The 23139-nt window shown below is 44.5% G+C and overlaps 2 long non-coding RNA genes across 2 annotated transcripts in view; both read left to right on the top strand.

The window, feature by feature from the left end:
- Positions 1-23139, top strand: part of LOC131887072 (uncharacterized) — a 49150-nt gene that overhangs the window by 5591 nt on the left and 20420 nt on the right. The gene's annotated exons all lie outside the window — the stretch shown is intronic.
- On the top strand, positions 19543-21882 carry LOC131887073 (uncharacterized). Its single transcript, XR_009373989.1, has 2 exons — positions 19543-21069; positions 21174-21882. It is a non-coding gene; the product is annotated as an uncharacterized LOC131887073 (long non-coding RNA).

Here is a 23139-nt window from a genome sequence, read left to right as displayed (position 1 = left end):
CGACAATGTGTATTCTGTTTGTTCATCTCCTGTGCCAATTGTAATGCATTCATTACCTCTTTCTATTGGACTCGGTTTTCCTCTTTCATTCGGCAAAGGAAATGGGCTTAGCCAAGAAAAAAAGAAATAATCAAGTCTGGTCAACAGGCCGATCAATCTTGCTCCCTCATCGGAAATGAAAGGCTCCAAAGAAACGGTCATTCGACCCAGGTGCTGGATTTACAAGCCCTGAAATTAATTTCTTGCCCCATACCAGCCACTTTTTTGTGGCCCCTTGTCCCACGACACAGTTGTGATTGTTTACTAGTACCACACAATGGAGTCACGGATATTTGCTCTTAGTCTAATTGTTTATGATCGTGGCATTACACTTCTAACTTGAGCAACTTTGGTCCTAGGCTTCAATCGTTGGCTCGGCATTATCGTTTACGTTTAAAGTGGCAAATACAGTAAAATGGCTGCAAGTCCCAAATAGTTGCTTACACAGGCTCAAAAGCATGACGTCGTGCCATATTTGCCGTTGCCATTCCTGTTTGAATATCAAAGGTTGTTACTGGTTAAAGATCGAGTATCCTTGGCGTTCGGAGCGTTCGAGAGTATTCAAGCGTGGAACTCTTGCTATGTTCTTCCAAGAGAGGAATAGTTATGTGACGAGCCTGAGTAATAGCCTCATTCTCTAGTCCATGATGTGGGAATCGATTGGAAGTAATTAACGCAATGTTGCCTGTAATGTGTGCAATGACACGTTTGTGCTTCTGTTAGATTGCCTTGGCTACTCCCGTATGTACTACGGACAGGTTCTGTAGGATAGCGGGTCAAATTGTCGTCAAATTAGCATTTTCCACCTCGATGTTTTGGCCAGTGAGCGACGCACGAACAATTTCCGTTGACACGTCGAATTCATCTTGTGGGCCAACACTACACTACCCAAGTACACCATTCTTTTCGGCGATGTAGTTTTAAAGAGGACGTTAGAACGAATAATTGCAGCCCTTCAATTAAGATGTGCCATCAATGATGGCTAATGGCGGTTTTTAAGTGGCGTTGAAGCACTTTAAATGGATGCAAAACCTCGGTGCAGGGGGAGGGGGGGGCTGCAAGTTGAGTTGTCGAAGGTTAGTCCGTCAATCGCACTTGGCCTCGAATTTTCTTGGACTTTTTGGGTTATGACGACAACGACCGTGATGTTGATCATGATGATGATGAGCTTTGGTCTCCTGAAAACATGTTCTGACGGTGCTTTTGCTGGTGTCATCCTGGTGCTACTCTCCAAGCCGTGTTCATGCACACCAGCTGATGATGAATCATTTGAAGAAATGGAAGCCTTCCAGCCTCGAAGCCATTCTTGAATGCAACAAGAGACCTGAATGACCTAGCACTTCATGTCTTCAAAGTTCTATTGAAATGGACTTTTGCTTCATGCCCTCTCTCTCTCTCTCTCTCTCTCTCTCTTACTCACTCGGAGCTCTACGTGTCTGTCTCAATCGTTGGTTGGTTCGTTGGTTTGGCGGTTGTGGCCCTCCCCAATCATTTGTTTAGGAATACGACGAGTACTGTACAGCCGTACCAAGAATATCCACAATATCCATCGCCTCTCTTTCTCTCTCTCTTTCTCCCTGTCTTTCTTGCTCGGTCTCTTGACTTCAGGGGTTAAGCAGAGAAAGAAGGGGGAGACCAGGAATTCACCCGTCATGGTTTGGCCTTTGTTGCTGGCTGGCTTTGGGTGCGCAATGAACTCTTTGGCCGTTCAATGACGAAAATGGAAGCTCGAGAGAAGACAGATTCGAAGTGCCCTACGAGTTGCTCTTACGAGTACGTACGGACAAATATATGTACCTGATTCTGACGAAATTAATGTCAAGTTTTGAGTAGTCATCCATTTTGAAGAGTTTCTTACAACCTTATCCATTTAGTCCACGTTCTACGTCCAATACTACTACTACTACTACTACTACTACTACTATTACTACTACTACTACTACTATTACTACTACTAGGACTAGTAGTACTACTACTGCAAGTAGTAGTAATGCACGTTCGCCACGCTTCTTCATCATCGCCTTGGGTGGCAGGTGATAATTTTCATTTGCGCCGATGATTCCATTCTCGTTTGATCCTTTCGACTCCACAAGAAGAGAGTTAATTGTGACCACTTGAGTGGTGCGGCTTTTTAAACCACTTGACCTCTCTCTCTCTCTTTCTTCCTTTCTTGCTCTACCTTCTTTGGTGCTTGCCTCTGCCTGGCTTGAGCCCAACTGGTCACTTAAGAATGATGAGGTTTCATTTTTGCTCGAGAACATGTATACAATTACCGGATCCCTTGGACAGGCTGTCCCGAAAATGGAGCCCATACCGCCCCAAAGTGTACAATGTACATACTACACTGTATGTACCACGTACTAAGTCAGGGTATAGGCTGTTCGTAAGTAAAGGTGGCAAGATGACGTCTTGGGAAGTTGTCTAGTCATCTCGTGGCGAGTGCAAATGTGATCTGGGGAGGGTTCCCTTCAGGAGCAAGAAAGAGACACAGTGAGCGAGACAGAGACAGAGAGAGAGAGAGACAGAGAGAGAAAAAAAGGTCCCCTTTGCTCGTAATGACACCATTTCCAGATGGATTCGCCCTTCATGTCATGATCGCCTTTTGGAGGGCTCAGATTCTTTATTACGGGATATTAGGTGGACAGATTTGGCCATTCCGTCCCTGCGTCAAACTCTTGATCAGATATTATGGACTCTGGTTGTCAACCTTGATTTTCTGGTTTAAGACTGCCACAAATTGAGAAGCAAATCCTCCCCAACTCACTCGTCATCAAGTGGGTACCTCCTCTATGATCTGTCCAATAGAATTGGCATGGTTCAACTCCCGTCTTTGGATGTATTCCCAAGGTTCCCAAAGTCAGGTCATTAAAGTTTGTAAGATTGTTCAATGAAGAATGTCTCCGGATTCAAGAAAAAAAAGAAGAGGTTGAGAAGGAGGAAGAGGAGGAAAAAATCAACAGTTCACAGACAGAGACCTCCCTGAGATTGCTGAACCAATTGGAGTGGACGAGACCATCCCAAAGGGACGCCTGGAAGTGTTGTTTCAAGCGCTTTTTGTCATCTTTAGACCAGAAAAAGTAATCCCCACTGTCGGCCGTTCGTGTTTCTCGATGATGTCTTGGAAATCAAATTTGATTCTTCCAAAAACTTGCATGTCTGTCCATTGGATGTTTTGACACCTGAAAATTGATTCCGATTTTTTTTGTTATCAATCTATACTTCCTTGGCATAATGCTTGTGTGTGCACACACTAATGGAATCAAGAATATCTTGCGCGATCATCCTGACACGATGGTTTTCTTTACTGACCTTGTAACTAGAATCAAAGATGGTTGTCATGTAACGTATTGCTTTGATTACAATCGACAACCGGAATGTTTGTTGGCGCAATTTGATATTCTTAGCCTTAAATAACGATGGCAAGAACCTCAATATGACATGATCAGCGAAGGCCCTTGAATGAAATGTTACCTTTAGTCTGTTGCAATTTGCATCAACACTTGGCATCAGGGCCTCACTTCTCTCGGTTTGATGAGTGTTAAAACAGAGGATTGGAGATTTTCTCCTCCCCAATCTTATGACAATAAGTATTGATGTCACTTGGTTTTGATTATGATTTATGACCCTTCAAGTCACCATTCTCATCCCCCAAATCCACCAATGGCTCTTTCTCAATGTGATTCTCTCTTTTTTTTGCAGGTATGAATTCGTTTCTAAGCATTCGATATGGGGATTATGACTTTTGTGGGAGGCTCCCGGCCCCAAAACTCCTCCACATTCAAAACTGCCGAGTGAGGAGAAGTACACACCAGTAGTATTTGGTAGTCGGTTGGGCTCAGCCCAGGATTAAATTCAATTCCCGAATTGTGGTGACCACAAAGAGGAGTCGTTGGACGAGGCTGGTACCTTTCACAGAGACGAGGATTTCGGGTAGGGTGACTTCTGTAATTTTGCGATAGCGCTGGATGCATCGATCAAAATTTGTGGAGGAGAAAAGGAGCTTAGTGTCACCTTTCAAAGCAGATGGCCTGAAACTGAGCAAATAGCCTCGGACGGTACCGCGTTCACTTTTGGAATGTTGAGGTCATTAATTTATGTCACAAATCTAAAAACCACTCGGTATGATGATGACCTTATATCAGAATGCTTTGCTTTTTTCCTTTACCTCGCTTTGCGTCCTCCTCCTCAAAGGCTAGCTTTTTTCTCGCCGAATGTAATAAAGCCTCATAACCCAAGGAACATTAACCACGAGTTAAATCATCCATGGTCGTCTTTGAGCCTCGTTTTCCACGATCAATCATGCACTGATCAAAAGAACGAATGTTGACCCCCACCCAAGGATTGAATGAATGGTTGGGAATCAATTGGTGAGGGCGAGGCCGGATCAACCAACACAAACCCCGGGTCATGCCCAACCCGAGGCTGGCTTGTGCATGCGTTCTAGCCTTGTAAGCACAAGTGTAGTGAGGCCGAAAGGAGTGTCCGTTGAGATTCCGTCGATGGAATGAATTTGACGAGGTCATTTGTGCAGAGCCACAAAATTTGTCACGTCTCAAGAGCAAACTTTGGGGTTCGGATCGTGACCGTAGTTGGGTTGGCGGGGGATGAATAACGTCCTCGCATGCTTTTGATGAATTGGGCACGGTTCATTGCTCAACTTGGTCCTTCTTACTTACACCACCTCATCATCCTCTTCCCCCGTTAGCATAGCGCTCAGTGCAATGAGTAAAAATGTAATTGGGATTTGGATAAGAAAACACTCTCGGCTCTTTCCATCTTTGAGGGAGAGAGAGAGAGAGAGAGAGAGAGAGAGAGAGAGAGAGAGAGAGACAGAATCTCCCCATTTTTTACTTGTTAATTTGGCATAATTTCTTGAGTAGTAAATTGGCCGGCATCATCTGAGACCATTTTCTCCCATCTGCCAGCCTTGAGAACGATGTATTAGTTGCTGTCCTACAGATCAAATGTGGCCAAGAGTATGACTCCCAAGATATTTGGTTTCATGCGCGTATGTCTTTAACAGCTACAGGGTGAGGACAAGATATTTTCACTTTTTCATTTTGTGTTCCATACATATGTCAAAGTTCGTTATCGAACGTTCTTAAATGCTTTAAATGATGACGCAGTATGTATCCAAGAGACGGCAATATTCTTCACATCGTCAAAAAGTCACCCTGTAAACACTTGGTCTCTGCCGATGAAGGGGAACCTAAGATTGAAATTGCTCTTGGATAATTACACACTGAGTAATCGCATTAGATTGCCACCTTTGATTGTGACCGAAATCGTTTCGTTCTCTCATAGTTGAACACACCATCACTCGCTCACCTACTCACCCACTGGCCATTAAAAGTGGGAACCCAAAATGTTAGTTACCTCTTCCCCTGAACGGTATTGACAAACCTTGATTTCACCACATCATCGTTTTCTGGAGTTTCTTTGGGACCCCAGAAGGAAATCACGGATCTGTGGTTGGAGTAATGACATGGCAAGCAAGGAACAGTTATGTGCCCAAGTCTGTTGGTGGAAAGAGAGATCTCTATGATGATGATGAAGAAGAAGAAGAAGGAGATGAAGGAGGAGACGGAGGGCACGGAATCACCGACCAAGTCACCGACCGAGTCACCGACCGACCGGCCGGAGAGATCGGACTTGGAACGGAACTTAGATAGATGCTGTACGAGGAGGTGGCAATGATGGCTGTGTGACAAATAACATTGGTCAACATATGCTGTTCAGATGTGGTGAACTGATGCTGCATCATTCAATTGAGAGCTTAGCAATAATGTCCGTTTAAGCCACCGTGAACATCGATCGTCGTACGTAGAGGGCCCTCTAGTCGTACGGCATCTTACAGGCGGTGCACAAGACTGAGCAGCCAATGAAGGCAACAACATTCAACGAACTCGTCGTGGTCAAATTGGATGGATTTTCGACCATAAGGCCAGATTTTCACCTTACCTAACCCTCCTTGCTCCGCTTGATAAAAAGTTCAAGAACTGACGGCAAATCAACTTGAAAGAGTGTCCAACAAGCCGGTGCCAATTCCAATCTTATTCAGAAACGTTCATCTATTTCGTTCACGAGTAGGAAGCATCTCCATCCAAATATTGTGGTTGAAACTTCTCACATTTGAATTTTCCCAAAGGTTTTGTCCTGCTGGCACGCCTATGGTTGTTATGCCAAGATACACCAATTCAATTTGTGTTTCTGCTAACCACTTACCAATGACAGTTGTCCGAGGTGGTTCAATTTCCAGTCAAGGTTTGGCCCGGAAAAAAAAATTAGCAGTCTGATTGGTAGAATTCTCGTGATTTGACATGCCCTTTAAATTCCGTGTCATGGACGGACAATTGTTCAATGCCAAGGACATTCCAAACTTCTCGTTCTTCCTGCGTGGCCTTGTTCGACCAAATTCAACTTTTTCATAGAATTTTCTAATATAGTGATTAGTATTCAAAAATGGCCCACTTGACGTCAGCTCCTTTTTGTCACATTTCAGAGGGTTTTAGATCCGATCCTCCTAATGCTTGGATAATTGGCCCATCACAATTAGTCAGAGATACAACTTAAGATCACTTCGAGTAATAATGGACGTCGGATTTTGCCGTCAGAGTGAGCAAACTGGACCAATAATGGATGGATAAAAACGTGGAAAAATGCCGCAAAGTACGTATGAACACTATCTTGCGATGAATTTACCTCGTAAATACCATCATTGTGGATGATTTCATGAAATATGAGAAGTCCTGTGGATTGTGGTGCATTTTCATGCTCCAAACTCGGATGGGAATTTGACCCTCGATCTTTAGTAATTAGATTTTGCGAACAATCGATTTACTCGCGTCTTGAGGGTAAATTCTGCAGGAGTTGTTTGTTTTCTAGTTTCAACTTGGCATTGAGATGCCGATTTGACATTGTGTAGAAACGCAGGCAAAAAATGTCACCAAACATTGTTTGATTCATCATGGCTCTTTTTGCATTTCCACTAACCACCTTGATGTGCTTGACTAGTGGTTGATAGAAAAATATTACGCTGTTGCGTTCAATCTTAACCCATGCGCTGAGTTCAGTGGTTGGTGGTACATTCAAAGTGATGAGAAAAAGGGTTAGGAACTGAATTGAAGAGGTATACACCCTTTCTTCGGTTATTTATCACTCACTGTCAAGGAAGGGCTCGGAAGTCTTGTGAACTGGAAGCGATCCCTTGTGACCAGAAATGTGAAGAATCTTTTCCAGAAATTTACGGGATCACGAGGAAGTGTATGTAGATAATGCACTCACTCCATTCATGCACCTTCACGACAAATGGTTGCAATCTTGAGGACCATTTATGCCTCTGTTGTGTTCGAAAAGTCTTGCGAACACGAAGGCTGAAAGAAAAGAGTTGTCGTCCAGGGCGGAAGTAACCTCATTAGTGGTAAATACATGACATTGTCCGCGTTATAGGTTAATCAATGGTATTCGACGGAGTCCAAATGAATGATGACATTTTTGAAGCCAAGTCATGCCATTACCGGGCTCTTTCCATGACAACCAAGATTGAAACCCTCGGAGGGGTTTGGCCGAAGATTCGATGAATCAGTGATAGATTAAGCGGCGGTAACTCATCATAATTTGTCAGAGCGTGTTGGGATTATTTGTACCTAAGCAACGTACGAGCACGAAAGATAAACAGATTATCTTGATCGGGATCGAGTACATAGTAGTAGTAGTAGTAGAAGAAGAAGAAGAAGAAACAGAAGTCAAGCAAGCCTGACATTGATGACTTTGTTCATTGACGCTGCTACATCCTACCAATTCCAACGAGATCGGTGCTCTTATCTCATCTTTATCTATGGTCAACCATCCGTGAGATGATCTGTAAGCCAACATTTTTTGGCTCCGCTGCTCTGAAATGTCTTCTCAAATGTCCTAAAAGTTAAACCACATCCTCTGGAACGAGTTGGCTTCGAGGATGGACTCGTCTCTGACTCTGGGTTCTTGTTTCTTCTGAGGAAACGTTAATGTGATCACAGTGCGAAGACGCAGCTTTCCCACATTGTCTTGGAAGGAAACCATTCTTTAACCTTTGGTTCGTGCCAACATTCAAGACTCTTTTGGGTGGGAACAAATCCCCCAGATTCCACACGAGTCACAATGAATGGCGTCCTACGCCATATTAGTGTCGCTTGACACATAATCAGATTAAGAACCAAGGCGGCAGGATATGGTGATGTCACCAGAAAAATCAAATCCACGATCCCATTCACATGTGTTTATACATACACACATATTACACAGTGTGAACTACGAACGTGGCCTGTCTGCTCTGGGAAGAAATTCTCTCTGTACAGTACTTTCATTCATTAACCAACTTGGCATGGGTTCGCTCCCAAAGATGGTGTGACTCGGGTGAGGAGTGCGTGATAATCAACACTCGAGTAGATACATTACGGCATAAAAGTTGGTGCTCGGCAGGGGAAATGAATGAACTATCTAGTATCTATAGTAGCAACGACTACGACTACGATTACTACCAAGAGAAGTGAGGAAGACGCAAGAATGGAAACTCCCACGGTCAGCGTCGTTTCTTCGTCTTTCCTGTCGTTCTCTGGACAGACGGATTTGTCTCCATTAATTCACTCCTTAATTGTAGAAGACGACAAACTGTACCTACGTACACACGTATATGTACATACATAGGTACTGTTCATGAATAAGGTCAGCAAATCGTGTAGCCCAGTTGTTCAAAAGTGTGATATTTGGTCTCAATGAACCATGTAATGCTATGCTTTGACATAAGACAATGTGAGCCAACAAGAGTTTTAGACAACCAATCATGTGCTCGTACATTCCGGGGCCAAAGTGAGTGGTGACTGTGTGTGGTACCACTTCATCCTCGTCAAGAGCATTCGACATGGTGATGGCTGTGGTCACTGAGCAGAAACACCACTAAATGAACGAACGTGGAAGAAGAAGCCCTCTTTGTTCTTGCCCTGCCATGAAGACTCTTCAAATATCACCAAGAATGCGCCTATTTAAACAAGATTATCATCCAAGACACGGAGAGAGACTCTGTCATTCAAACATGGATCTAGAGGACAAGACACCAGTATTGACCCCCCTACCTAGCTGTTATCGCGGCTCAATCTGTCATATGACTACCTTGGTTTGCCCGTGTCAAGATGGTTGAATACCTGGAGAGTTCATGGAAGAATTAGCTGAGTGGCTTAATGCTTAGCTACTTCGGGAGCTGCGGTTGTCTAGCAGTCCTAGGAGCAACATAATAATGGTGGTAATAGAACACGCAAGTACACTCTTACAGAAAACTCTCGTGAAGGAAGAAGAGAGTCCCTCTGACAGGAAGGAGAGGTAGGTGAAGAGCAGGTGCGACCATAAAGCAATCTTGTGCTCAAGACGAAGAATTCATGGCACGAGTCAACTCGGTTCATGAACCTCTTCAGGATCAAGTAGCTCACCAATGTTAGCCCGAATAAAAAGTGACTGGGATAACAACCTCTTCATTGGTAGCCGATTTTAGTGATAGTTTTGGGAAAAGACTGTAATTGCAGAAGGAATGTGATTTTTGCATTGGCAATTGTGCTAGAGCCAAGCCAACGGAATCTGGATGTTACCGATTCTCATTGTTGTGAAGGTGCTTTGTTTGAGATCGACGGCAATGATGTCAACAAGCAGCCCACCCTGAGGGAAAGGAAATAGATGATAATAAACGGTAAAGCACACAAAAGTGCAGACAGGATGGACAAGATATTGTGTTTTTTTTCGAGCAGATCAACCGGGTAATCGGCTCTTTTTCGGCCGTTACACAGGAAAATACAAATGATTGGGTTTACACCTTGTTTGTCACACAATCGCAAACCTCAAAACCTCAATGATTGCGTCGCCCAACGTCCAAACAGAAAATGAACTTCCAAAGCTTAAGTTCTCGAGGACCTCCAGTAAAGCTTGGATTCAATGGCTTTATTAGGGCGTAGGTCATTGAGCATGTGAGTGTCCTCCTCCCCTTCTGGAAGAGGCTGAAGATGCCACTTCCTCCGGATGCATTCTCGAAATTTGAACGTTTATTTTCACTTCTGTCTGGAAAGGGGTCATCCATAATAAAGTCATATACACTAGTATACTCGTCTCCACCTAGATGCTACCCCCTACCTGATTGCTGGCCTCCCTTTGGTACGCGAGTGGGGTTGGCTATCGTGGTAATAACATGATCACTATATCCTTTCCAAGGGTGACTTCAACGAACGGAAGTTTGAAGTTGGGAACAAAGATTTTTTGGGGGAAAGAGGAGGAGAAGGAGGGAGACTTGTGGCTTGTTCCCTGAGGGTCTTCAAGGAGAGTATTAGGCTGAACATATCCCAATTTCATGATGTCCATATATGGGTGGTAATTGCCCCTGTGACAAAGACAAAGTTGACACATAGCGCACGTACGACTGGGTGGTGGAAGTGAGTTCTATGGTTGTGTGGTGGTTGGTTGGGTGCTAGTTCTTTTTCTTGCCCTCGAGCGAGGTGACATCCATCCACGAGCTGTAAAACAAACACAAATGGCCTGAGGAAGAAGCTTATTAAATTTATTTGAGAGATAGCAAGAGCGCATTTGTGAATGGGACCTTGATTAGATCATTTTCTTTAGATTTGAGAGGCTTTAGACCTCACTTGGGCTTGTTATGTAATGAGCTTCCAGGATTTTTACGGGAATATTTTTGCATGCCATGTCATGCTCCATCCTGGATTGTTATCAAAGGAAAAACATTTCATGCCAAAGACAGAGATGAAGGAGGATGTTTAGATTTTTTCGTGTCCCAAAGAAAACACATCCATGGTCTTGACATATTCAGCAAAATCGTCTGAGAGCCACCAACGTTCATGCATGATTCTAGAGCCAAACAGGACGGAATCAATGTGAGCAAATGTGGGGGGCCTTTTTTGTGAGTGTGATTCTGAAAAGCATCTCTTTCTCGTGTTTGTACACCTTTGATCTTTTCTAATACCATTCATTGATTGCGAACAAGCAACCAGCCAACCAACCAACCAACCAAGCGACCAACGAACCAACCAACCACGCTGAGCTCTCTGGAATCCAGATGGAAGTGGCTCTTTACGCCCTTGAACCTGGTAATACCAGGCTATATTGTTCATTGTAAGTGTGTATGTGTGTGCATGGTACATGGTACATGGCATTGCACAAAAGCCACGCGTAGTACATGGAGAGAAGTCATGGTGATCTCCTCAATTGGGAGCTTCTTGTCTTGAAGACTAGCAGCCATCGACCATCATCAACCTGGCCATGAACATTATTGGCCCAACAGGTGTGGATGTGGCCAAAATGCCATTGACAACATCCGGTCGAGGACCCGTATCGAAAAAGAGCCACCACCTTAGAGCCACTTACTAGCTTGACATGGAAAAAAGGCCGAATCTTGGTTTGGCACTACAGAGACACAGATCTTGCATTGGCCACTTTTATTAAGTTTGTGAGCTTTATAAGTGAATGTACCTAGAATGAGGTAATTATCTTTTTATTGTCAAGATGAAAGAGTTCAAAAGGAAATCAAGGTTATTCCCCATTTTGAAGAAACAGGTTTCCAGATCATTTTGGTTACACTCTCACGGCTAAATCATATTGAAAGCAAACAAATCAGCTCTCTGATAGCCTCCGGTCATGAGATTGTTGGTACTTATTCGGCGCTTTGTTCGTTCACCACGATCAGATAAAAAGGGTCCCTTTAGTTCAGTCAAGTGCGATCAAAACAGCAACCAAAGAGAGAGGAGAGCTCCTTAAAGCTACTGATCAACATGCACTGGGTTGACAAATCCCAAGAATGGTTGTCGTCACGGCGACCAGGTGGTTTTTCGATCATTTTAGAGTCGATGGTGGTGGCGATGGTAGTGGCCGTAGAGGTAGCAACGTATATCGACTTGTACAGTAGGTACAGTAGTAGCTCTTTGAATCTTCGACCGTGACCAAGGATTGATTGTGAACGGAAGATGATGGTTGCTTGGTTGAATGCCATCGTGAACATCGGACTACCAAGTTCGTAGTGTTGCTCACTCAATGATGTCGATGGTTGGGAAGCTGGCCTGTCATGGTTTTGGAAAGGCCACCTTCTACCAGGATCTAGTTTGATGCGCATTCATGGGATTCTTTCCCCCCCCCAGAAATTTTGGGAAATATCATTGTGGCTTCGGGCCCCAATAGCAATTAGTATCCATAAATGACACACTTTGTACCTGGGACACCGTCAAAGCTGCTCATTTCAAATGCTGTGGTCTCAAAGTAATCCACTAGGCTCTCATCTATGGCATTAGTTTGTTCTGCTCTTTGATCACCATTGCCATTCGGTAATACTTACCAACCCAGAGTGCTTCAGTCTGGTTGCTGCCCTTCATTTGGCTTCACAAGAGCCAGCTCTTGACTTTTTTCCTGACCAAAATTGCCATTTTCATGGAAGAGAGCGAGAGAGATGAGAACATGGAATGAATCATCTAGCTTGAAGTTTGTTTCTTTTGGATGTGTGGCTTGAACAAATGCATTTCCTCGTGCTGCGCCTGTTGCTTCGAGAGTTCGTTTAAAGATACTTTAAAACGTTCAATACCTCACGTAATGCAAAGAAAATGTCTCTCAAATTATCTCAAGTTCTCAGAAAGAAGCAAAATAAAGATGAAACCAGAGCTCTATCAATGTCATTCGTTTTTTCGCGTGCTTTTGTCGGCCTGGAAACCAAGACAATGACCGCCTGTGCTCAGATGGAAACGTACTAGAGTATGAATGGCATTCCGCAAGGGAACCAAGTGGCTCCCATCCCCAGATTGTCGGTTTCTGCTGGACAAACTCTCCTAAGCTGTCAGGTCTTCGCGGACCTCTCATGGCCACTTCCTTTGGAAACACTGTTGTATTTGTTGGCTAGGGGAATTACAGAAGACCAAGTAGTCTGGTATAGGTAAAGAATTGACTTTTGATCTGCTCAAAATCACACACATCCAACATACCTAAAACCAATCTCACTACAAAATGCCTTTATCAATTCATACCCTATGACTGAGTTTTTCTTTATAGTGCGTTGAGTCTCTTCAACTTTGTGCCCCTTTGGTGCCTGCGCCAACTAATCTATACTTCCGTTAGGAAAATCATGGCTAGCGTTCAGAGAATGCCACTTAATAATCTTTGGGAAGTTACGTACTCATCCAGCCATCCAGCCATCCAGCCAGGCTGTCTGGCTTGGGAAAGGCGTGGCTCGAGGGTCGATAGCAAATTCTTACTCAGGGAAATCGTCCAAATGATCCAGCCAAGATTTATAGTGTGTACTAATGCTATTCTTTGATCCAAACTATTCGCATCCTGGTTGAATTTCGTGAGCGTTTTAATGTCGTCTATCAACCATTTGGCAGCCCACTCCTTTCCTGACTGTTGTCTAGCTGAGCCAATGACATTTTGTGTGAGATCAAGTGAGTTCCAATGATTAAACAAGTGACCACTTAATGTCAGACTTCCTTGGCTGGGTCCACTGGTTGCGTGCCATAGATCACCGGAAGTAAATATAGGCAGGGGTAGCCAGCCACCAGACCCAGTCAACCAGGGTCGGAGGAGTAGTAGACCAAGCCCTACAGCACCGTCCGACCCTCCCAATGCTGGGGCGTGTGGTACTGGAATGGTTCTCTTACCACTCTACCGGTTATCATGTTTTCAATTGTTGCATGGAAATGCACCAAACTTTGGCTGGGTGAGCTTCCTTTCAGGCCAAATCAAAAGCTAGTTACTATAATGGCCTTCCTCTCTCACTCTTCTCTCCGATCATCCGGCTCGCTGTGGCCCTCTTTCCTTGACGGGAAACTTGAACTGTCCAAGAGTCGTTCAGCACGCTAAAAAGGACTTTGGGGATCATTTGTCACAGATCGGTGGTTTGAGAAAAGGAGAAGTTCGTTGCTCTTCGAAGCTTCCGTTGTTGGTCAGTAGCTGGTCTCACTCTGAGCTTGGGCAGATTTTCCCCCCTCAATAACACGAATCGTTATCCACATGTCATTTTTGGACTGCTCCCGAAAGTGTTCCCGAAGAAATCAGAGGGGAAAAAACTCCGGTCTCACTGGTTTTAAGTGCGCAATTACTCGCCAACCCAAGAATTTCTCTGCATTTCTCCAATTAGAACTGTACAGCTTCCAATTTCCATCTGGCTCTCACCTCCTTTTGATCACACTTTGGTTTCTTTCGACCATTTTTGGGCGGCTGTCCACTCACCTACTACTACTGGCCATTGGTCTCCCATCTTTCGTCGAACGAATTCTTCGTTCGTCATCTGCCCAAAACTCATAACTCACATTTGCGGTTCTTAGGCCTCGTCGAGTACTAAAACTAACTGTTTCTTCTTTGATGCCATCCACTCGAAAGGCAGAGAAGGTGAAGCTGTGATTTAGGCCTCATCTTTGATCCCAATGGCTCTTTCCTCTCATTAGATTTAAACTAATGTGTTTTCTAGAAGGACTCTTTCTCAATCCATGTAATGGTGTTAAATGGCATCGACAGGAAACAGGAAAACTTTGAAGGATTTTATGTTGGATTCGGACCAGAAGTGGTTAGTACGATGAGATGGATTGTAGATGCAAAGGTTGGGTTAGAAGATCTTGGGTTGGCAGACAATCCATATGTAATGGAGGTGTCCAAGATGAAATGTCGAGACCATTAACTTTCAATGGCTCGGTGTCAAGTGGAAACAAAAGATGCGTATCACATCGCAAAACACACAATTACCATCTTTTCAAACAAAGCAGATGCAGACAATGGATAGTAATGGTTCATTGGAGCAACTGCCTCCATTTCATTGACGAGGATCGATACATTTTAATGAAACGCGCCTTGATTTGAGTGCAAAGGTTATTAAATAGGATTGATCGGTGGTGGTGCCATCTGGACGACCAATCTGAAAATGATTGCTGTCATGATTGTTTGTGCCAAGAGAGGAGACCCATTTTACGATTCGCTTAGCTTTTCGGAAGGAAACGGTCCATGTGTCCAAATGACATATTAGGTTTGAATGAGAGTCTCCGGGTCTGTGAAGTGTGCAACTTTTTCGACAAAGCCTCCCATCAAAACAACCCCTCGATTAACAGGGCTCCACTGGGGAAATCTTCGAACGACATGCTAAGCCAGCCATGGTTTGAACGCTTATTGTACGTAGAACAACTAATGTCAAAGATATGGGAGTACGCAGTGGTCGACGTGGTCGCACTCCTCCTTCTACTCCGTCTATTTGTACCACGCTTGATATGGAATTATCCACACAAGAGACGGGTTCCCTACATTCAATCCTCACGCCTGAGAGCACTTTGTACAGGTAGTTACGTGATTATTTCTGGTTGCCTCTTCAAATTCCCTACCTCTCGGTTTTGCCCTCATGATATCATGTCTCGATCTGCGCCAAGTCAGGCATTGGGATGCTTCCTTCCAAAGTCAACCAACGATCAAGTTGTTACTTGAATGGTCGTAAAGGAATAATAAAAAAAAACAGAGCATTCCGTTCAATATTTGTTTTCTCTCTCTCCACAATCCTCACTCAATCTTCATAGTTCATCTACCTAAACATGCTGTATTTGAATTAACCAACACCGTCAAAGCTCGCGTTGCCCGAAGTCCCTGATCTTGGGAGACGTTCATTCGCCTGCTTGAAATTAGTGATCAGCTGCCAATGTGAAATGGGAGGGAGAAAACATGTGTTGCTCATCGACCTGAAATCCGCATACGAACATTTGGGAGAGCTAAAACGTACGTACGTACGTACTTCTTGTCCGGTTGTGGTCGAAGCTCTCCTCGTTCTCCTTCTTTTCCTCCTGTCCCCCATGACAGGTTGTTTCTTCGGAACACGTAAAAGACCAACAACATGTGCTGACTTGCTCGACCAAAGCCAATTTACCTTTGGAAGTCTTCTTCCTCTCGTTGGGTTGCTTTGCACTCCATGTACGTACACAAGCTAGTCGGCTGGATGGTTCGACAAAAGATAAAAGGGATGTCGGCACCACAACGATATGAATTGGTCACGGCTACAATGTCATCGATTCAAAATATGTCGGAAGGATGAATCCCAGCCTAAACAGCTACGGATCAAGCCAGTCCAAGAAAACCAAGACCTCACCAGACGTCGAAGAAATATTTCAACTAGTTAGCGCCTTCATCACCTCGAAGGGAATGCTGCCCATTGCCCGATGGTTGGCGGCCATACCCAAGATTTAGAATCCAAGCGCCAAATCTTGGGCGAAAAAAAGCATATGATCTGACCCGCTTTGGATGAGGGAGCCCTCCAGACAGGCACTTTCTTATCCACTCATTCCAAACGAGGGAGAAAAATCAATTTGACACTCGGTCATAAACGGATATGCTTGGATACCTAGAATCGACTTCTCGCCCGGTCCCTCAAGGTGGTTTACAACATGTGATTTAGTAATGAACGTCGCTTTTGGAGGTGTCGACTTTATTACTGGGCACGAGTTTCATGTTTGGAATGTGTGGTGGTTTTAATGAGCCGACATCAAAAGAAATGGAGTTCCCTCACTGTGAATGCTATGCATGTATTGAAGAGCCAATGTCAATGGAAGGTCTTTCCATCATAGTAGCGAGGCATAAATATCACTGAGAGGATGAATTTGGCGAGAGTAGGCCTAGCGCACATTTCAGGTCGAAGGCATCGTCGAACCACAATTTCGAGTCTTCTTGGGATGCGTTGCAGTTCTAATTTTCATCCGTTACTTGCTCGAAACGTTCCATGGGTTGGCCAGTGGTGGTACATGTAGTTTCGGGTCTAACTGGACTCCCCCAAGTCTTGTTTTCACCTGCTCAACAAGTGTTGATGACCCCGGGTTGGCCCATTTATATTGCCAGGTCTCATATCAATAGCCTCCGAAGTATTTATGGCCTCCTCGTCATCAGAAGAGTGCCGCGAGCTCGCTTCGATTTGAGGAGATTCCTTCTCAATACGACGACTTGGTAGTGGTGTTGATGGTGGTGGCGTTAGCCTTTTTTTGGTGGACAATTTCTTGAACTTGCTCCAAGGAAAGGTGTGAATAAAATCTGTAGACATGCTTCCTTTGACAAATTAGACACATGTCAACTCCCTACATTCAACCCTGAAGGAGCCTTTGGCCAGTCATAAACCGTGAACAAATTGGTACACGACACGTACCACCACAGAAATGGCTCGAGAGGACCGGATAAAAACGAAGAATCCCGTCCATCTAGCATCCCTTCCACCAACTTTTCCAGCAAGTTTTCTGCTCCGAACAGGAACGCTCTTTAACTCTGCAACGTGGCTGTGGAAAACCATAATGACTGGTGTGTGCATGTGAGTGCACTCTCCATCCGAGTCAGTTTTTGATCAATTGGCCACAGTTTAGTTCCACCTCAACCAATTTCTACCACCATCACATTGGCATAATGGCAATTTTTTCACTTCCTATTCTTCTGCTCCATGCATCATCCAATGGCTGGTTTGTGTGTGTCGTCGACTCGACTTTTCTCGATCTCTTCGTCGTTGTCGCCTTGGCTTCTCGTTTCCACCGGTATGGTCTATCTTTCCATCCAACCATCCATCCATCCATCTCGACCAGCCGACGAACCGTCCGTCCGTCCGTCGTTTATTCTCCCATTGAACTGCTTCTCATCTTTCAGAATTGATGACTTTTTCCAACCAATTCTGGTGTGGTGGCACCACTGCTACTGTTGTTGTTATTGGTTGTTCTTCCACATCTTAAATTACATCCATCTTCACCAAATCGAAGTCGGGGCACACTTGTCAGGAAAATTTCTCAGGCCTCATTCATAGTGCACTAGGAAAAATGGTGTTCATGACTGTCATGTTCGTCTAGTAGAGTAGATATTAAGTTCAGGGAGGTAGAAGAGGGGTAGAAGGAAGGCCGATCTGTAAGTGTTTGTGTGTTTGTGTGTGTAATGTAGACAAGCGTTTTTACTAGTGGTAGTTTGTTTCTTTGATTCATCTTGAAATTGGTCGTGTGAGTTTGGTGGAATTTTTTCTCGGGGCAAAGGCAACAATGGCTGTCAATGATATCAAGCAAGTCGCCACAGAGCAAGAGATGGTGGGACAAGAGAGCTTCCCAAAAAGATTTATCATTATTCCAAGGAACCATGTTCGTTAGCCTGATAGTTTTGTTGGAATGCATCTCAGGGAGGCTAGAGGTAAATCACCGACTGAGCCATCAACACTCACAGACAAATTTGCTCGCCTCGAATAATAATGTCAGTTGGCCAGTAGATTGGTACATCTAATTTGGTATTAATTACTTGGACATGATGTTTAAGAATTCATTCTCCCCCAGGGAGGAACTTGGATTTCAATTTTCCGTGATTTGAATGAAGACCATATGGTTTTGTTGTTTGTTGTTGTTGTTGTTGGTTGTCAGTCGGCCGTTCAGCCGGCCAATAAGCTCAAAAAAAAGCTCTCATGTCGCCAAGTGTGTTGTGAATCATGGTGTAAATTATTCTTGGATGACTTCCGTTCTCTGGCGTATGCCAATTTCCCCTGGAAAAAGATTCCCCTCTCTCACTCACTCATTGTGCTTGGTGGTCTACTGCCATGCGCCAAAACACCGAGCATGATGATCGACGACGTTTGGTCGCAGTCTCATTCATAGGTAGGATTTTTTCCCATGTTTGAGAAATTAATATACCTCCATGACGGAAGTCAGGCTTGTCGTTCGATCGTCGGTCGGTCGGTCGGTCGATTGCTTGCTTGCTTGCTTGCTTGCTTGCTTGCTTGCTCGCTTGCTAGAATGATTTGTGAAGGGCATCTTTGTTTTTGTCAGTCTCAATTCCGTTATGTCGATCTTTAGGACTTGCGTGTTTATCTTTTGAGCCCAGAAAGGGTGGTATCGTCAAAGTTGAAATGCTACATGGTATACCGGTATGGAGATCTGGACAAGGTTATGGCTTGGAATGCAAGACTGAGAGGAACTGCTTTGCAGTGTGTACTGTGCCCGTATCGACATACCTTTTTGACACTTGGAACCATTGGAAGGTGCCCTTTTGTTGTTTACTCTGGAGCATTTTCACTTTGGTTCAGTTTTCACATCAGATGTTCTTAAAGGCTTTTGGAAAAGTGCTAACAACAGTGAATTTGTGTCATGCCAATGCTGGAATGGCTCCTTGGCACTTAACACCTCTTTCAACTTGTCTACCATATGGCTGATGGGTCACTCTCATACACAAATTGCTTCGCAACCACCAAAAAACCACAGAGGGTAATTTCTCTCTCCCAAAGCTTCAATTTTCAATTGATCGGGAACCAACATAAAAATATCGCCTTTCTTACGTTCAACAAATTCAAACCCATGTCCAAGTAAGTAAGTCAGCCCGAGACTCGGCGAAACTCTGTGTAGAAGGTAGAAGGTAGAAGGTGATTTCAACGACGCTAATGTGGCTGTCACGATTCTCCCATAATAGATATGTTTAAGAACACTGTTATTTCCTCATCATTCAGTGATGCGCAGCTAAAATATGGTCACAAATTGTTATCAGACGCCTTCTCCTGTCAGTCTATAAATCAAGAAGAAATTGCGGAAAACGCCAAAAGCTCGCCACGACGTTATGGACTAGGGCGATTATTCCAATGGGAATGTTGTCCGTGCTCTAGGGGTATGATATTCAGAATGGATGCGAGTGTGAGAATCAGACTCCTTTTTTCACGTGGTAGGTCCTGACAATGGCCAAGGATGATGAGCGTGCAAATACTTCTGAAAGCCATAATTGGAGTTCCTGAGAAAGGACGATTTTTTTTGAGAAAAATATACCTCTAAAAGACCTCAACAGGTGCATGCATGTTTTGGGTCTTAGTGATGGTGAATAGCCAGTCAAGCCCACAACGTCACAACGCAGCAGCCACCATCACCTGTATCAGGTTGAAAGAGAGCCCTTTTTTGAAGTTGCAATGACGTTGCAAATTCTCTAGAGACCAAAGAACGTCTTCGTCTCGTATTACACTCCGCTACACACGCTCACCTTAGAGCGCTTCTACCCTACGATCATGGTCCTTGGTCATGGCTTGCATTATGAAGACAAGTGTGTGGCTGGGGGATCATGGGCTTAGGGTTAATATTTCAGGAGTCGGATTTGCTTTGCTCTGTCATCAACCAAGGTTTTAATTGAAAGGGTCAGAGTGAAGAGCGAAGGCGCTTTGAAGAGAGAGGCTTTGTGCAGAAACGCCGAGATGAGACCGAGTGAAGAGCGAACCAAGAAGTCAGACTCATCGGTAAAGCATCATAGGGGAAGCTGGAATAAGATTGGTGTGGTTGGAGTTGCTGTTTCTGGAGTTGGAGTTGTTGTTTTTTCTTCTTCTGGTGGTGGAACTAAAAGTTTGTTTGCATGGCGTTAACTGCGCTGTATTTACCTGCGGGTGAACCATGACATCCCTACGCCAACATCAGCAACCCATTGATGACCGAATACGTAACGCATGACCGAATGAAACGAGTGTTTCTTTCAAAGGAGTTGTTCAACACTCGTATGAGAGCGAAGGAGGTTCATGCTTGAGAAGTCGATCCATCCATCGATCTACGTTGTTGTACGTACTACGTCGTTCACTCGGGACATCGGACGAGATTGGAGAGCTTTTGGGGAGGAAGGTTCACAGCAACATCTTAGGCCACAAAGAGGTGGGCTTTTTCAGCCAAGTCATGTTTGCTAATCAAAAACATGTTCTCTCGCTATGTGTGTGTGTGTGTGTGGATGTATAGCATTGCCTTCGTGTTGGCTGGATTCAAAGAGGTGCCAAGGTGAGGGCCACAACGACGACGGCGGGACGAAAAGTGTCTCCAGAGGTGAATTTTTGTGAAGCAATTGGAAGTGAATCAAATTCCGAAAAGCCCCTTTCAACGGCCGATCTGGCGACTTATGGTTCTTGAACAGAGATTCACTCGCTCTCTCACTCTCTCTCCGTGTCCGTCTCCATCTCCATCCATCCATCCATCCATTCTCTATTGGCCCGAGTGGCGATAAAAGTTAACGGCATTACAACCTGAAAACCATATCTCGAAGGTGTGAACTACCTTGCATGTTCCCATATCAAGGGATTTGGCCCCTGTTTATCTCATTACCCGCTGACTCGCATCTCCCACAGATCACAACAATCATTTTTCCAGCTACCGTTTCAGTCTATCCGCTTGATCACCTCTGACTCCAATGGATACATAGATAGATAGATGGATGGATCAGATACTCGCACCTGTGGACAACACCATCACGCGTTTACCTTCAGACACATCCATGGTACCTCCATGGATGCGATAACCTCAGCATCTTTTCGCCTTTTTTCCCCCATGTCACGACTCCAGGTCGAGCGAATTGGAACGAATCACCTGACAACGAAGTGCCACTTCTAAAGTGGCTGAGAATATTCATTGACTTGAAGAAGCATTGTTACGATGTTCCAGGGTTGGATGGGAACCCAGGAGGCTCTTGTTCAGATACCGGGTCATTCCATTGGTTATCCTTAAAATGCATTGGTGGATGGAAAGGCTTCATTGTGCTGTTAATTGGAACGCAGGGTTTGTGAGTGGTCATGAGAACAGAAGAAAACGTGAGGTTATCGTATATTTGTGTAACTTGTTCAAATTGTTCAAAAATAATCAGCGCCGTTCAAGAACCGAGTTGTTGGAACAACTGGCCTTGCCAGTATTGCTCTTGAACACTTAATTGCTCTGGAAATGAGTTTCATGCAGTGTCTTGTGATTCTCTTTCGACAACTGCTTATGTCACTATCACAATAATCATGACAGCCAAATTCATACGTTTTCCAAATTTATACGCCATTTGGAGTCATCAATCCACGAATAAACCACGCAAGTTGTTTCCAGTTGTGCCGACCAATTAGGCAACTTCCCAATGGATTGAGGTTCATTTATGGGAAGACAAACGACTTCCAAGCAACCAACAAACCATGCTTGAATGATTCTCAAGATGGCCTTTTCCAAAGATTTCTCTCTCTTCGCCGTCTCTCGTCGTCCCCGAAACTGCCCTGCACCCCGTTAGACCATGTGCATAATTACTAAGATTACAAACCAAAATTGACCATCTGACCTGACCCTCTGACAGGAGGCTCTAAATCCGCATCAGGGTCGTCGTCGTCGTCGTCGCCATCATCAGTTGCGAGAGATGCACGGTGGTAGTGCATTAGAGCGGCCCTCTGTGCCCCATTTGAGGGCTGGCTTAATGCCTTCTCTTTGTCTTGGTCACAAATCCCCAGGGGCTCGAGAAAGAAACACAGAGAGAGAGAGGCCATATGTTGTCACGCTGTCGGGCTGTGAACCTTTGGGATTCCGGCCATCTTGTCCGCCTCGTTCTCGGCGAGAAAACAACATCTTGGGAGGAATTTTCTCCCATCATCCACTGGTTTGAACTCGCAACACGGTACTTAAATACCTTGAAAACAAGTTACATGAAAGTCCTCGGGGGAGGGGGGGGGGGGGCAAGCATTGGAGCTAGTTAGCAAAATATAAATGACTTTTTAAAGACCCAACACTCTCAACCCAAGCTTGACCACCGCCCCCCCCCGTGAGTGAATGGTTATCATGCGAAGAATGCCTCTTGACATTTATCTCCCAAGTCGGAACCGATTCGCGTCTGGATGAGTATTGAATCGGTGTAATTAGGTCATGTAGTGGTGGATTTGTCGGCATCCTGTGTTCACAACGCACAATCAAAACATCTGATGACACACAATGGAGGAAACCTTTCATGTCCAAAGACCTTTGGGTTCAATTGGTGAAAAAAGTGTTTGATTTTCGGCGTCAGTTGGTCTCCGTTTTGAACTGAAATGAAGTCCTTTCAATGACAGGGTGAAAACTCCTTGAATGTGTTTTCCCTCCCAGTTTAGAGTCATTCTCTTGATCTGGATGTGCTCTTTTCAGAGTTCCTTCAGAAATGCGAACTTCAAGGAAGGGTCAGTCTGCCTACCACTTGAAGTCAGTTGCAAGGTGAGGAAGCTTGTGTGAAATTTTATCACTGCCTGAATTCGACGTTTATTGAGCCTACTCAGGATGCCGACATTGAGGCTCACATCGTAAAGCGAAGCAATCCGGCAATGGGGGTACCAATTCCACCCCCCCC

This window comes from Tigriopus californicus, chromosome 9, assembly GCF_007210705.1.
Source record: "Tigriopus californicus strain San Diego chromosome 9, Tcal_SD_v2.1, whole genome shotgun sequence".
NCBI lineage: Eukaryota > Metazoa > Arthropoda > Copepoda > Harpacticoida > Harpacticidae > Tigriopus > Tigriopus californicus.
The sequence above is the reverse complement of the archived record's forward strand: the minus strand, read 5'-3'. Positions and strand labels throughout refer to the sequence as shown.